Below are 17,310 nucleotides of genomic sequence, written 5' to 3'. Positions count from 1 at the left end.
ATTCAAAACTAATATTAATAATTACCAAAATAAAGCAAAAAGTCTCAAAATCTAAAACACTTGAAAATAGTTCAATAAAAAATTATAATAATTCATGTCAGATATAACTTAAACATCCAAAAGAGAGTGATAATACAATATTTAGTCTTTAAACATTATTTAAATATTCTTTAAACATTAAACTCGATAAACGAAAACACTGGCATGTTCTTTAAATATTGAGGATTGATGTTATAAGTTACAAATAAATGAGCTTATCTATTAGGCCTGAACATATTCCAGTTATAAAATTAATAAATTAACGTGCAAGTATATTTTTAATCGGGTTGGATTGGATCGGTTTAAAAATATCGAAACCCATATCGAAATCAATTAAATCGGGTTGACATTTTTTTAACCCAAATATGTATCGGGTTGAAAAAGATCGATTTGGATCGGCCGAAATAAGATCGGTTCGGATCGATTTGGTCAGTTTGTATACACCCCTAATAGTATATATGAATATGTGGCTCTAGTAATGTTAAATGAATATTATAAATAAGAAGTTCATACCTTTTTTGGCATTCAAAATTGGAAAAATAGTTTACATCAAATAAAATCAAATAAAATGGCGAGGGTATTTTATTCCCATCAAGAGAATAAAAATCGAGTCATATTGATATTATTAGGTCCGACTCAAATTAACAATTGTTCATTTACTGGTTGTTTGAATTTGAACTAAACTCTTAACTTTTTTCTTAAATTCGATTGAATTCGTGTATTTATTCTTGTGTTACTATTTACTTATTATGTACATTTTCAAACACGTATACATGATTTGCTTGCCAAAACACAAACATATATAAACATATATGAGTTTGTATGTTTGTATGAATGTATATTTTATTTATTATTTATTTACTTTTACTTCATTTATGTTCATTTAGCCGAAGATTGTTAAAAAATTTATGGATGAATATAATTTCACACAGATAAATCGTGTCATATTGATATGAATGTTAGGTCACACAACACTGTAGAAGAGGGTTGAATACAGTGTAGAATACAATCAAATCGATTTATAACACAAGTAACAGAAGACAGATATATTCGATATAATAAACTCAGTTACAATGGAACTGTCCTCTCTCAGTGATGAACAAATATCATGAGAGCTGCTAGGTTACAATGTATGATCTTCTCGATGATCGTAACACATATAGTGTAAACCTATGTCTGTGATTATATAGACACACAGTTATAAGATAACTTCTAATTGATATGGAATATAATTCTGTCTCCTAAAATATATCAATCAGATATCTTATATAATTCTTTTAGTCCGCTAACTCTTTCCATGCATATCTTCTTCTGTATTAGTCTCGATCTTTTTTCCTGTAAATCAGCTTCCTTCCTTAACTATTAGTCCTCCAGTACTTAAGTTCTGATATCCATCTTCTGATATTATCTTCTGATAATCTAAGTCCTGATATCCTTAAGTCCTGACTTCCAGTAAGTTCTGATTCCCGTAAGAACTGATATTTCCTGTTTACTAAGATCTAAAAACTAAACATGAAACATATTATACATGACATCTCAAATATATCCAACAATCTCCCCCAACTTGTAAATTATGCAAGAATGTACAAGTTAATAGATTTGATGATGTCAAAAATATTTAAGTTCAAATACAATAAGAGTTTAATAAGACTATTAATTACAACTTACAAAACATCCAGCTTTACCAACATCACTGAATCAATCTGAATCCATAATGATTCTTAACAAAATCATTTATCAGATTATCTTCATCTTTCCTCATAACTTCAGCTAACTGTGCTTTGACCTGCATCAGTTCTTCTTCTTTACTATCACCAATTTGATAAATGGTTGTTCTGAGAGCTTGAATGGATGTTATTTCAAGTCCATCACCAAGTCTGATAACCTTAGGATGTGAAGAGTTTTCATTATAACATAAGCATCTTTCTTTCAGAATAACTTCCATCTTAGCAGAATTCTTCAGCATAGGAATTTCTTTTCCATCACCTTCAGTAATCATCGGACTGTAATGAGAAGTCTTTGTACCCAAGATTCTGAATAGATCTCTTATAGCCTTCAAAATGTATTCTGGCCATCTTCTTGTAACATCATATTTTACTTCCAGAAGATAGTGAATATGTTGAAGCTCTCTGACAGACTTCTTTAGTACATCTGTATCATCTGGTCTATAAGTCCTTTCATCATTGAGAAATAAGATCAATTTCTCTTTTAGATTCTCTTTGTCATGAGCATCTATCATAATTTGAGCAGACAACACCTTGTCAAGGTGCCTTTGTTTAATTTGTTCATATGGTTTGTCTCTCAACATGAAAGGATCTCTTAGAGTAACCTCTACTCTTGTTTGAATCTTCACTTCGTCAGAACCTAATCCATCTCTATCTCTAGATTGCTTGGCTCTCAACTCAAATGTAGCGAGTTGATTAATCATGAGATTGGATTTTGGTTCAACTGGAGTAGCTTTCTTCCATAACAGCTTCTTCTTATCAGCAATTGTCATTTTCTTCAAATCAACTTGAGCATTGTCAGTAGTTGATGTCTTGATAGCTTGATCAGAATTTGTTGTCTCTTCTGTACCTTTCCATCCTTTATTCTGAACAACAACTTGAGAAGTATTAGAGGTTATTTTAGATTCTTCAATTATCTTTCTTCTTTTCAGAATTTGAACAGTTTCATCTTCAACAAGATTATCATCAGTTACTTGAACTATTTTGCACACTGGTTTCAACAGATCTTGAGAAGTTTTCAAGTCTAGTGGTTTGGTTGGTTCATCAACTTTTCCTTTCCCTTTGTCTTTGGGATCACTCTCAGTCTGTGATCTAGTCTTGAACTTTGAAGTTTCAGAATTTGACTTTTCCTTGATCACAATACCTTTTCCTTAGGCCTTGGAGGTTTCTTTGCATCAGAAGTTTTAGACTTAAGATTTGTCTTCTCAACAAATTTAGCTTCTTCCTCCTTGAGAGTTTCTAAATCCATTCCTGGATTGTGTTTCATAAATAATCTTCTAGCTATCTCCTCATCAAGTGTCTGAATTTTAGGATTTTTGTAATAAACAGTAGTCTGCTTCCCCTTTAACTTCAGAGTTTGCAAAAACTTTTGAGAGTCTTCAGATCCTGACTGAATCAGAATATCAGAACTTAACATCAGACTTTGTTTATCAGCACTTAACTTCAGTCTTTGAGCATTCACAGCATCAGAACTTGACTTGTTCTGAATAGAAGATTTTCCTTGAACTTTTCTTTGACCTCTGCTCTTTTCAGAGTTTCCCTGGTCATCACCTTTATCATCCTTTTTCGTCAGTTCATAAGTAGGTGAGCATTTGGACTTAACTATCTTCTCCCCCTTTTTGGCATCATCAGGAAGTAAGAGAGAAATAAGAAGTTCAACTGAAGATTGGATTTCATCCAATTGAGCTTTCTGAGAAGTTTGATTAGCTAGGACCTCAGTAATTTGGGCCTGTTGCTCCTCTTGAGTTTTCTCAATGGCTTCAACTTTTTCAGAAATAGGTCTGATATACCCGTTCTTATCAAGCTTGAGTTGTAGATCGAGCTTATCAGCTTTTTCTCTGAGTGTATCAACCTTTTCATGAGTAGAAGTATGTAGACCTTGAAGATGTTTTGTAGACAGAGCTGTGATCTTGATTTGTGTCTTAAAATCAGTATTTGTGAGCAACTCATCAGCTTTTGCAATATGCTATGTCAGAACTTTAGAACATGGAATAAAATCTGATTCATTCCATTTCTTGGTCCACTCAACACCTCTATGAGTATCCTCCCAAGGAATAGATGCTTCCTTTTCAACAAATTTTTTCACCAATTCTTCCTTGCCCAGATTATGAACTGGATGCTCAGAAGAAACACTGTCATCAGAACTTGAGGAAGACTCATGTTGTTCTGATAGCTCAACAGTGTGTGAAGCAACTGGAGATTCAGGAATAACATCATCTAAATTCTGAGGATCATAATTTATCTCCAGAGCTGATGTCTTTGATGTAGATAGAGCTTCCAGATAAAGAACTTCAGGTATACTCAAATTATGAATATCTATTTCAGAATTTTCACTTTGTTCTTTAGCATCATCTGTAGCTTTAATAGGAGAGACAGGAGGGGTAACAACTGTATCATTAGCAGTATCTTTGGCTTGAGCTGGAAGGGCTTCAATGATAACTGGTTCTTATGAGATCAGAGATTCCTGTTCCCCTTCCTCAGCTTCTTCAGTATCTTCTGATGGAGCCTTAGCCAAATACCTCCTTGCCTTCATTTTCTTCAATCTCCTTGCCAATGAAGGAGTTGCTTCAGTAGCAACAGAACTTACAGATTTCTTTCTTTTCAAAGTATCAGTACTTTGAGCTGTTGTTTCTTTCTGAGAAGTAACATTCTCAGCTACATTTGTCACAGGTTCAGATGCATGAACCCGTGCTTCAATTATTTCCTCTTCACTCTCAGACTCATCTCTGAGAATCATCTTCCTTCTCTTTTGTGGAGGTTGAGGAACAGACTTTGTCCTCTTAGAAGGTTTGGAAGATGAAGGTCTGGTTGTTTGTGCTGATGGTTGAGAAGTTTGAGGTTTTTGTGTAGAGGTGGTAGGTGCTGACGGTTGAGGTTCTGATGATTGGACATCAGGATATAGTGCAGTGTATTTAACTGGATCATAGATTATTAAGGCCTGTTTGACAGATAAAGGAACTCGGAGATGTCTTAACACAGCCTTCTTATTATCAGTAGATAATAAGTTATTAAAAGCTCTTTTAGCTAGTCTGAATGATGGAATTAATTCACTAACTGATTGGGGCTTATCATCACAACAAAAACTATAAATACACTGACAGAATCTAGCAAAATAGACAGTATTCCTATCTTCTGCCATCCTATCCCCAATGAAACCTAAAACAACACTTGCATAATCAAAATCAGTTTGATTAATGAGAGCATACCCGATTTGTTGACTGAATATAGGGATTGCATCGAAGTTAGAACATTTGTTAGCAAAAGCCTTGGTGATGCAGTCAAAGAAGAAACTCCATTCCCTCCATATGTAAGGTCTCTTCAATTGACCTAGCTTTGCCAATGTCTTTTCATACCCCAGAATGGCCATCATATTTTGAAGAATGGGCTCTTCAACAGTTGTATAGGCTCTATTTTCAGGCAACTGAAGTGCTTGGCGTACTGTAGCCAAGGTTACGACATGCTCATCCTCCCCTGTTGTAAAGATTATACTTGGGGACCCTTGACCACCACCATCATCATATACTCCACTTCTCTAGAACTCCAGAACTTGAGTTCCAGAGACTGCATCAGGTTGGGTCAGAGCAAACCCAATATCAGAATTAGCGAGAAAATCCTGAATGAAGTGAAGTTCCGATGGAGCTTCAGCCTTACTAAGAATGGTGGAGTAGTTGTGAGGAACAAACTTAGCTCCATTGAAAATCACGTCTTTTGGTGCCATCTCTGTAAGAAATTAAGTGAGAAAGAGGATGTTTAGAAAGTGTTTGTTAAAAGTCCTGAAAGAAAACGCTTCAAAGAATATTAGAAGAGAGAGAATAAAAGAGATAAGAATAGAAAAGTAAGTAAAAGATTAGAAAATCTTGTAACTCACATATATATACTCTCTCCACTTAACAGTTATATTTTTGAAACATGGGATACACTTTACACCTGGCAACGTGTGAACAGTCAATAAACGGTTAGAACATGAGTTAATGGGCACGTAAAATAGGCAATAATAATCGTGCACATGCAGGTTTTCAAGACATACACGTTTACCACTAACCCAAAAATGATTATGACTGTTTTTTATCTTACCCAAATATATTCTGATTTAAATATGACTGTTTCAGATTTTACCACAAATAAGTCAAGTAAAGAATAATGTCACGTAAGCATCAAGGATTCCATCAGGATTTAATATCAGAACTTAACTTATATCAGATGTTAACAGTCATCAGAACATGGCTTCTGTACTCAAAAAGTGAATATCTTGTTCTGTAATTCTTCATACAAATACTGACTTGTTTTCTTCAGAGTTTAATCATCAGAACTTCCATCAGAACTTGGCCTCAAAATTTATGCAAATGACACTTAACTGTTTGTCCACAACAACTTAATCACCACAGTAATTTTCATCATTCATATGGAGTGAAAGTGTGTGTGCATTCAGCAAAATATCAGATAAAGATTAAAGTCTGATAAACTTCAGTACATCTTAGAAATAAGGCATAACTGAGAAAAATGCTTAAAATCTGTCATCAGTCATGACGTCTACTATAGAACACATTTATGCAAGAGTCCACCTCAACTGTTTGTGCTCATTTTATGCATCTTTTGAAATTCCTTTTTACAGTGGCTTCTCAGTGTAAGTGAGTCACGACTGCTTATTAGAATTTATGCTGTTATCAGAGTATTTCTCCAGTAATCATAGAGTGTGAAAAGTCACCAAGAAATTTTTTTGCTTTTCTAATGCATATTACTTAATACCAGCAATACACTTGGGTCTTCCCTTCCACATATTTACTCTAGATCTCAAAGGAGTACCTGACTTTTATTCTTTTCTTTTCTTTTTTTTTGATAAGTGAGGCTTATCAGCACTTAGTTCATTCTTAAGATTTACTGACATCAAAATTTGGCAGATAAAAAACAAGAATCTAGTTTGTGACTTAGTAATAAGATACACAAAGTAAACTTGACTAAGCTCAATATCAGAATCTGCTTGTGTTAATGAGTTTCCACATAAACAATTAATTCAAACATGAGATTTCTAGTATGTTAAAGACTACTAGGTCAGTATCTAGCACACAGTTATCCTCATTGGATTGAATAGTCACAGAACATTCAAAATACTTATCAGAGTATATAGATCCACATCAGATAACAATAAGCATTTAATGAATTTTCAAATTAAGCACATATTACATATAGATAATACAATATGTAAATACTGATCATAAAGTCTGATGCATAAGAACAAAAACTAAGCAGATTTAGAGAAAGAACCTAAAACCATTCCAAGTTCATTTACCAATCTTATAAAAGTAGCTTCACATAGGGGTTTTGTGAAGATATCTGCTAGTTGTTGATCTGTTGGAACAAAATGCAATTCCACTGTACCTTCATCCGCATGTTCCCTTATGAAATGACACCTAATGTTGATGTGCTTTGTCATTGAGTGTTGAACTGGATTACCTGTCATAGCAATTGCACTTTGATTATCACAGTAAATAGGGATTTTAGCAAATTCTAACCCATAATCCAAAAGCTGATCTAGGATTGTGGTATCCTAGGAAATCAGATTTTAAGCTAATTGGTTACTCATATGCAGATTTTGCAGGATGTAAAATAGACAGGAAAAGCACTAGTGGAAGCTGCCAATTTCTTTAAGGCAGATTGGTTTCTTGGTTTAGCAAGAAACGGAAGTCAATTTCCACATCAACTGCAGAAACTGAATATATTGCTGCAGAAAGCTGTTGTGCACAGATTCTTTGGATGAAGAATCAGCCCATAATCTAGTAACTGATTCTTTATCCAAAGAATCTGTGCACAACAGCTTCCTGCAGCAATATATTCTGCTTCTGCAGTTGATGTGGAAATTGACTTCTGTTTCTTGCTAAACCAAGAAACCAATCTGCCTCCAAGAAATTGGCAGCTTCCACTAGTGCTTTTCCTATCTATTTTACATCCTGCAAAATCTGCATCTGAGTAACCAATTAGCTTAAAATCTGATTCCCTAGGATACCACAATCCTAGATCAGCTGTACCCTTAAGGTACTTGAAAATTCTTTTTACAACTATTAAGTGAGGTTCTCTGGGATCAGCCTGAAATCTTGCACAAAGATAAGTAGCATACATGATATCAGGTCTACTTGCAGTTAAATAGAGTAAGGAGCCAATCATACCTCTCTAGTTAGTAATATCTATTGATTTATCAGTATCCTTATTTAACTTGCTTGCAGTGGCCATGGGAGTGGATGCAGTTGAACAATCTTGCATTCCAAATTTCTTCAGTAAATTTCTGGTGTACTTGGATTGACAGATAAAAGTGCCTTCATCATTTTGCTTGACTTGAAGGCCCGGAAAATAGCTGAGTTCTCCCATCATACTCATTTGATATCTTGACTGCATTAGCTTTGCAAATTTCTCACAAAGTTTGGAATTTGTAGAACCAAATATGATATCATCAACATATATGTGTAACAAAAGTAAGTCCTTTCCATGGTTGAGGTAGAATAAAGTCTTGTCAATTGTGCCTCTGTGAAATCCACTTTTTAGAAGGAATTGAGCTAAAGTCTCATACCATGCTCTTGGAGCTTGCTTAAGGTCATAAAGTGCTTTGTCAAGCCTGTAGACATGATTGGGAAATTTAGGATCTACAAAGCCTGGAGGTTGTTCAACATATACCTCTTCTTCCAATTCTCCATTGATAAAAGCACTTTTCACATCCATTTGAAAGACTTTAAACTTCTTGTGAGCAGCATAAGCCAAAAAGATCCTTATGGCTTCTAATCTAGCAACTGGTGCAAATGTTTCATCATAATCAATACCCTCCTGTTGAGAGTAGCCTTTAGCAACAAGTCTTGCTTTATTTCTTGTAATTATGCCATCACTGTCAGTTTTATTTTTGAACACCCATTTTGTGCCTACAACAGATCTGTTCTTTGGTCTTGGCACTAGGGTCCGGACTTTATTTCTTTCAAATTCATTTAACTCTTCCTGCATTGCTTGCACCCAATCAACATCTTGAAAAGCTTCTTCCACTTTCTTTGGTTCAGTCTGAGATAGAAAGGAATTATAGAGACATTCATTTAAAGTTGCAGTTCTAGTTCTGACACCTGCTTCGGGATCTCCAATGATTAAATCATGTGTGTGTGCTTTAGTCCATTTCCTTGCAGATGGAAGTTGATCTATAGAACTGGATCCTCCCCCATGATCCATGTTGTCTCCATTAGCATTTTCTGATGCTCCCCCTGTAGTTATACTCTCTGAGACTTCAAAATTTGATTTCTCAGGGGTTGAAAAATCAGAGCTTCCACAATTATCAGTACTTGGCTCATCAGAACTAGATGAATCAGAACTTGAAGAGTCAGTGACAGGTTCTGATGCTTCTCGAGAGTCTTGAGATATGTTAGAATCTTCAGCTTGCTCCCCCTGGACAGGTGCATTTTCCTTTGGAGTTGTTACCACAGTTTCAATGACATCAGAACTTAATCCAGTAGAACTTACAGGATCAGGATTTAAGTCATCAGAATTTCCAGAATCAGAATTTAAATCTTCATTCTCAAATCTCAGCTGATCATGATCATCGAAATCTTCAAGTTCATTAATATTCTTATCATCAAAAGAGACATTGATAGATTCCATTACAACCCTTGTTCTTAAATTGAAGACTCTGAAGGCTTTTGTGGAAAGTGGATATCCAATAAAGATTCCTTCATCAGCTTTTAGATCAAATTTTGACAGCTGTTCAGGATGAGTCTTAAGAACAAAATACTTGCAACCAAATATATGAAAGTATTTCAGATTTGGCTTCTTTTTCTTCACCATCTCATATGGTGTTTTTCTATGCTTGTTTATGAGTGTAGCATTTTGAGTAAAACAAGCAGTCTGCACAGCTTCAGCCCATAAATAGGTTGGCAACTTTGCTTCTTCAAGCATAGTTCATGCAGCTTCAATCAGAGTCCTGTTCTTTCTTTCTACAACTCCATTTTGCTGTGGAGTTCTAGGTGCAGAAAATTCCTGCTTGATTCCATACTCTTTGCAGAACTCTTCCATAATCGAATTCTTGAACTCAGTGCCATTATCACTCCTTATTATTTTAACAGAATCTTTGACCAACTTATCTAGCTGTCTGACATGATCAGTTAAAGTAAATACAGTTTCATTCTTCTTGTGCAAGAAGTACACCCAAGTGTACCTTGTGAACTCATCCACTATAACCATATCATATTTCTTCTTTGCAATAGACATGACATTGACTAGACCAAATAGATCAACATGCAGTAGGTGATATGGCTCAAGAATTGATGACTCAGTTTTGCTCTTGAAAGAAGATTTTCTTTGTTTTGCCTTCTGACATGAATCACAAAGGCCATCAGGAGCAAATATTATTTTTGGAAGTCCTCTCACAAGATCTTTCTTTACAAGCTCATTTATATTATTAAAATTTAAATGAGAGAGTTTCTTGTGCCAATTCCAGCTTTCTTCAATTGATGCTCTACTTAATATAAAGATAGCAGAACCTTCAGTACTTGTTGAAAGTCTGGCTTCATAAATGTTACCATGCCTGTAACCTTTCAGAACCACTTTTCCTATAGAATTACTTATAACTTCACAGTGTTCTTCAAAGAAATCCACATGATAACCTCTGTCACAGATTTGACATATACTCAACAGATTGTGTTTAAGTCCTGGGACTAGAGCTACTGATTCAATGATGACAGTCCCAAGATTGATCTTGCCATATCCCATAGTTTTTCCAATGTTGCCATCTCCATAAGAAATTCCTGGGCCAGCTTTCTCCACAAAGTCTGATAGCAGGGCTTTATTTCCAGTCATATGTCCTGAACATCCACTATCTATAACTAGGATGTTCTTCATGTTGCCCTGCAATCACAAAGACCACTAATGGTTAGTTTTAAGGACCCAGACTTGCTTGGATCCTTTGGCCTTATTAAGTTTGTTAACATTTGCAGCGGATTTAACATCAGAGTTTATGCTAACATTTTTCTTATCAGATTTTATAGTATCAGACTTTGCATCATACTTTACACTAGAAGTAGTTAAGATAACTTTCTTCAAAGAAGGTTTTATCTGATAATAATCATAGTACAAACTATGATATTCCTTTAAAGTATAAATGGAATGCCATATACTACCACAATGAAAACAAGGATTTTATGGCTTAAACCTAACATACTGACTCTTAACTCCTGACTTACGAGGTAAATAGTTTATATTCTTATTCTTCCTGCAAAAAGAAGCAAGATGGTTAGAGTTTCCACAGTTATAGCATTTCTTTGTAGGAGCATTATGAACAAGCATATAATTGTTGCTTTTATTCACACCTTCCTTTTCATTCCTATTTTTCCTACCTTCTTTTACCTTGTTCACACTGGTAATTTCTTTAAGCTTATGTTTAAGCTGCTTCTTTGTCATTAAGCCTATGTTAACTTCAGTTGGTCTATCATGTTCTAATTTGTCAGAAGTTGACTCTGCTATCACTTCTGTCTCAATTTCTTCCATATTTTCAGAATCAGACTTAACAGTTTTAGCTACAAATTTAACAGGATTTACCTTTGGCCTAGTAGTCTGTTTAACAATAATTGGCTTAACTTGTTCAGTTCCTTTTTCACTTTTATCATCTCCATAACCTAAGCCCTCTTTCCAGTTTCCACTACTTAGTATATCCTGAGTTGCTCTACCAGAGTTAGTCCAAATCCTGATAATCTTTCTCTCCTTTTCTAACTCAGTTTTTAGAAATTTATTCATTTTTAGCAATTCATCTCTAACATAAAAGGCATCATCTCTTTCTTTCTAAGTTTGATGAAACATGACTAACTCTTTTTCTAAATAATCATTCCTATTTTTAAAAGCAAGATTTTCAGAAGTTAATCTTTCACATGTTAAAGTTTGATCTCTGTAACTAATAAACATGGTTTTAAGATATAATCTCAACTCAGTAATATCATCAGTATGAAAGGCATAAGTTGTTTGAGGTACCTTTAACTCAGCAGCATCAGATTTGCTATCAGCATTTGCCATCAAGGCATAGTTTTCCTCATCTTCAGAATCTGAAGTGTCTGTCCAGCTTTTCTTCTTTGTGACATGTTGTGGATATGTTGTGAACTTGATGATTTCATTAACAAAACACCTTGGTAGATTTTACTTAGTGAAAACTGTAGCACTCGACGGATAAGGATTATAGTCCCTACGGATGACTCAATATAGTCCCGACGGATGATGATTTATTATCCATCGAGTGAGTAGCTTGTGTAACAATAAGTCTGTAGCACATTTCTGCATACACATTGTTTAGATTCTATAGTAGTAATAAAGTCATGTTGACTTTAACTAGATATGCAGAATAGGTTGATTAATTGTACATAGATGATGTCTTGTAATTCTCCATAAATGAAATGAAGTCAAGTGCCAGATAGCTACCCGACGGATAAACAACAATGCCACTCGACGGATGATCAACAAGGCAACCCGACGGATGATCATGAACCCGATTGTTAGGTCCCAATGTGTTTGTAGAAGGGGGGGTTGAATACAAACAGTACCGAATAATCGAATTAAATGCGGAATAAAAAATGTGAAACAAAATTCAAGTTAAATAAAAATATTATTAAACTTGAAAGGTGTTACAACAACTGTATCGATTACAAGGTATTAATCTCAAACCAATTATCACAAATCTAGAATAAATTCGACATGAACTTTTTCTATTTTTGCAATAATTAGAATCAAATGCTAAACGCGATTTGAGATTAAGTTCTAGGGATTTTAATCCGCTAGATTGATATACAAGAACAAGATAAAGATTTCTAGTGGATTAGATTTAACATTACAATCTAGAAATTATGATCTTGAATAAAGCAGATGAAGGATGTTATATTTTTCAGAGGCGGCTGCTCTTTGTTCTTGTCTTCTCTATTTGTTAAAAATGACTTCTGCTTCTATTTATCAACAGCTGAGTTAATTGAATTGGAATGACAATCCTTTAAGCTTGTATGACTTTCGGTAGGACAATTGAATGAACTAGCAAGACAATCTGAATGAACTAGCAAGACAATCAGAATGAACTAGCAAGACAATTACCCTCCTGATGTAACTTTCGGTGTAACAATTGAATTTGGCCTAGCATGACAATCGGTATGACAATCCTGATTGTCATGCTAGTTCATTTTCAATTGTCTTGCTGATTTAAAGCTTTGAATTTAATCCAATTAAACTTCTGAAAATTCCTAAAATTCCTAGAATTAAATCAGAATTAATTAATCAATTAATTCAATTAATAAATAAATTATTCTTCACAGATATAATTTATTTTCTTAATTAAATTAGATGAATTAATTAATTAATAGAGAATTAATTCTAGTCTTGAGCAGCAACCATTCTTCTGCAAATCTTCTGAAAATCACTGAAAATTATGAATCAATTCCACCACTTCAACGTTGACACTCGATGTACTGTCTGGTTCATGAGTGACTAACTTCCGTGACGTTTCTTCATGTCTTGACTCTGACACTTTGATTTTCTTCAGATTAAATCCTTGTAATTTATTGATACCCTGACGAGATCTCTGTCACTTGATTAAATCCACGATCTTGATTTATATCACTGAGGCATGATCAACTTCTTGAACTTCTTCCAGTGAATTAACTCCTCAAGTCTGTAGATGAACATTGTCTCTGAATCCTTTGACAGATATTACTTTGCGAGATCTCTCTGACGGTAGATCCACTATTTACTTATTACATTCTTATTTGAGTTGAGTTGAATCCTCGAATATACAAATAGGTCTATGACATATGACTTACAATCTCCCCCTATTTGTTTGTTAGACAATAACACACAAATACCTAGAGGATAACTCAACTAACAAATAAGAAAAAGATATAAACATACATGCAAAGTAAATAGGAGAAAAGTTCTGGATGACATTTAACATTTTCCAGATTCCAAGTAGATGTTCCTCTAGACTGAACATATCTTCAAGTAGTTTCATCTTCATTTGTACAACCACATTTCCTGTTGAGAAGCCCATATCTCTTGCTTCTCCCCCTATGAGAATCAACTGATTAAAGAAGATCACCTTCGTTTTACCACCTCTCCCGTACAATAGGATCCGCAGATAAAAACCAATGGTACTCCCCTAACAGCTTCTTCCCTTACTAGGAAATCACCTTGTGTTTACCACCTCTCCCGTACAATAGGATCCGTAGTTACAAACAACAATGGTGTGGTGTAGTGTACATGTAGGATCTTTTTCTTCCTCCCTGCTATTTCTCCCCCTTAGTTGAGGAATCCTCCAAACTATTACTTAAGCTTTTATCTCCCCCTTAAAGAAGGAATTTATGCCGTCGTCTGAAGGAGTTCTCATATTTCACTTGGATGGAAAAGAAATAACAAGTAGTTTCTCTTTCTTCCTCACTGTGAGTGTGTGATTGTGTTTTAGTGTACCTCACATGTGTTTCACTCTTCTCTCCACTCGTGTTTACACTCATTCTCACAAGTGTATCACTCCTCTCATAGCTCCAAAAATCAGCTGTACCTGCAAGGAAAATCACCTTAGCCATCCTTAAGGAGGTCACAGGTGGTGCAATGGGAGTTCACAAATCCCCATCCTTGTTAAACTCGTCAGATGAATCTGAGTCATAATCTACAAGTTGCTAGTTTCCCTTTTAGGGTTCCAGATTTGAATTCTGGGAAGGTAAACAATGATCCAAAGAATTTAGCATAAAGATCAAAGTTCCCTTCTAATGTCTGTGAAGACATTTCCTTGTGACTTATCAGGTAATATCTGAATCATTGTCAACAAGTTGCCGATCTGCACCTATGTCAGATCCACTATCCGCAGATGCATCCAGGGGATTTAAGCCTGGGGAGGTAGACACTGACCACTGACATATGGCTTTTGGATCAGTATCCTCTCCTAACACCTGTAAAGGCAATTGGTCCACTAACGAACCTTGAACAATCGAATCTGACCTTAAAATGGTCGAAACTCTTGTTTCCGTCAACTCATCCTTTGTGTGTGTAACCTCTCCTTGTGCATCAAGAATTGATTATATTTGAAGTGGTGACACTACATCGGATACCTTGGCCGACAGGCAAAATTCAATAGACTCACCCTGTTGAGAGAATGAATCTAGTAACTGTTTTTGTGCCTTTTCAGCCATTACATCTTTTTGAGAAGATGTATGGGGGCTAGCAGTTGTCTCGGTTTAAATACTACTCATCTATGTATGAGACAGAGCTACTGGGTTGACTACAGAACCTTCCTTATGTGGTGCACTAAGGCACTATCTCCCTCACGCTCATTCATACTACATTTAGTGGTAAGAGAGTGTTGGTTGGTTCTGTTTTTGTGTTTGTCTTTACAGTCTGGGATAGATGTTGTGGGTTTTCAACCTCATGACTGTCAATGAAAGAAAGTCATTGGAGACTGAACCTGTAACACAGAACATATGGTAATAGAGAGAAAATGATTTACAATAGTGATTTCAAAAGATTTTACATGACATAAAAAATCACTAATGTAGAAAGAAGTTTGATTTTGTTTTTCAATATGAATGAGTTTTTGATAAAACATTGATCACTTAGGGTAAAGTCTAAGTAATTCTCATTCATGTCAAAAGCTTACAAATATCTGCAACATAATGTTAACAACATATCATTGACCGATACTTGTCAAGTACTTTAGATACTAATTGTTATGTTGCATTACCAATATACCACTACACATATAAAACAATATGATTGTGCCTAGTGATAAAATAGTTATAAATATGACGACTCTACTAGTTCATATAAAATTATAACTTCTGTTAGAGTGCCATACCATGTCGTTGACGATTGCTTGAGCAGTATACTAGTTCATACCAACCTGAATTGAGATTGTGAAGAAGAGATTGCATAGTCCAATAGATCTACAACTGCAAAGTCCATGAATTATGGTACACTGACTTCCTCTTTTAACTCACCAACCAGGAGTACACTTGTACACATCTTACTAGAGTACAATTCCAAGTGTAATGTGCAGCTGGTGTCTGATATGTCGTAATATTCTCAAGTCTCGTCACTGGTGCTATATGTTAGATACTGCTTCCTGATAATAACCTAGCACAATATACAAAAATTACAATGATAACATTCCCAGCTTGCAAACAGCCATATCCCTCAGATAAACCTTTGCTGTTATCTCCAAAGGTAACCATGGGGCCAGCTTTCTCAATCCACATTTGATAGCAGGGCTCTATCTCCGGTCATATGTCTTGATGATCCACTGTCAAGAATCCACACTACCGGTTACACCTGTTTAATGCCCTGCACTACAAATGGATTAGACCTTCTTCGGAACCCAAACTTGGTTGGGCCCGGCATACTTGTAGAACTGTCCTTTGTCAGGCAAAACAACATTTTTAATTTTAATTGCCTCAACTTTCTCAATGACTGAACATTTGACCTTGTAAACAGCGTTAACAAATTTCTGTTTAAGCTTAGGCACAAATGTCTCCTTTCTAGCCTTAGAAGGACTAGCAGTCTTAGACCTATCATGCTTCTTGTTATTCACATGCTGATGAGGAGTAGTCTTATCATTAGACACATGCTTACCATTAAAATAAGCATACATCATATTAAAAGCACAAGACATACAATTAGCAATACCACATGCTTTATGAGAGTGATTAACAGCAGGCAATTTATGCATGGTAGACATGGCATTATTGTTATCCAACTCATGTGTGTCTGAGTTAGTCTCAGTTGCTTTCACAACTTTGACTGGAACTTTCGACTCACTTGACTTGGAAACAATCTTCTCATAAGCATGATCTTCAGCACGTATTTCTTCTTGAATAACAGAAGAGGTCGCATCAAATGGTTCAGCAATTGATGCTTTATAGAGGGGTTCATCAACACCCTTAAGCACATGTGGTACTTCCCTCCCTTTAGCACATACATGAGGAGGGGAGTTTATGCCTAATTCTCCAATAGCAGCATTGTAATCATAACCTATTCCAGATGTTTGATTAACAGCTTGCTTACTGTAGAACTCTTTAGCCTTCGAACAAGAATTGAAGTAGGCTCTAACCTTAGTCTCAAGACCGGTGATCTTGTCTTTGAGAATAGTTTCGAGTTTTCTATAACAGTCAACTCTATTCTCTAGAAAGGATACCTGTTCTTTTAATTTGTCTTGATTAATATGCACAAGTCTTAATTCATTGACCTCTTTCTCAAGGTCTGTGATCTTTAAACTTAACAGTTCATTATCACGACGTGCACAATCTAAGTTACCTCTTAGATGATAAACCATTTCAGCATCAGAAAGTTTTACCTCTATTCTTGACGATGAAGCTTTTCCATCAATAGCCATAAGAGCAAGATTTCCTTCATCTTCATCTTCACTGTCAGTATCATCCCAGCTTCTTCCCTTTGCCAGATAAGCCCTTTCAGAGTTCTTTCTTACTTGCTTTGGCTTCCTACATTCTGTGGCAAAGTGTCCCAACTCATTACAGTTATAGCATCTAATGGTGCTTCGATCAACCATCCCTGTTTTGTA

This window comes from Apium graveolens, chromosome 2 (genome assembly GCF_009905375.1).
Source record: "Apium graveolens cultivar Ventura chromosome 2, ASM990537v1, whole genome shotgun sequence".
NCBI classification, from domain to species: domain Eukaryota; kingdom Viridiplantae; phylum Streptophyta; class Magnoliopsida; order Apiales; family Apiaceae; genus Apium; species Apium graveolens.
The sequence above is the reverse complement of the archived record's forward strand: the minus strand, read 5'-3'. Positions refer to the sequence as shown.